At 32.6% G+C, this 463-nt stretch overlaps 1 protein-coding gene across 1 annotated transcript in view; it reads right to left on the bottom strand.

The window, feature by feature from the left end:
* LOC107703099 (A disintegrin and metalloproteinase with thrombospondin motifs 14-like) overlaps positions 1 to 463 on the bottom strand; it is an 84,217-nt gene that overhangs the window by 60,528 nt on the left and 23,226 nt on the right. The gene's annotated exons all lie outside the window — the stretch shown is intronic.

The raw sequence follows: 463 nt of genomic DNA, 5'->3' as shown, positions 1-463 counted from the left end.
TATGTGGAAAATAATGTGTTTTTTTAACTTTAAACCGCATAAACACATTTCATTACACCAAATACACAAAATAATGTTCTTTTTAGCAGCATCATATGACCCCTTTAATAAAGTCTCTTTAAAAACCTGCTGCCAGTGATCCATCAGCTCATAAACAGATACACTGGCAAACCAGCAGCTCCATTATTATTTTGAAATGAATTGCAATTATTAAAATAGATTTTTTACCCCGCAGAGTCTATTATTGTTCACTATACGCAATGAAAAGGCACATGTAAACGGCATGAAGAGATTTGGGTGGTTTCTGTCTGTACTGATAATATCTATATGTGACCCTGGAGCACAAAAGCAGTCTTAAGTCTATATTTGTAGCAATAGCCAACAATACATTGTATGGGTCAAAAGTATACATTTTTCTTTTATGCCAAAAATCATTAGGATATTAAGTAAAGATCATTTTCCA

Source organism: Sinocyclocheilus anshuiensis, unplaced genomic scaffold, assembly GCF_001515605.1.
Source record: "Sinocyclocheilus anshuiensis isolate Anshui unplaced genomic scaffold, SAMN03320099.WGS_v1.1 scaffold1055, whole genome shotgun sequence".
Taxonomy (NCBI): domain Eukaryota; kingdom Metazoa; phylum Chordata; class Actinopteri; order Cypriniformes; family Cyprinidae; genus Sinocyclocheilus; species Sinocyclocheilus anshuiensis.
Note: the sequence above shows the minus strand (reverse complement) of the source record. Positions and strands in the feature narration are given on the sequence as shown.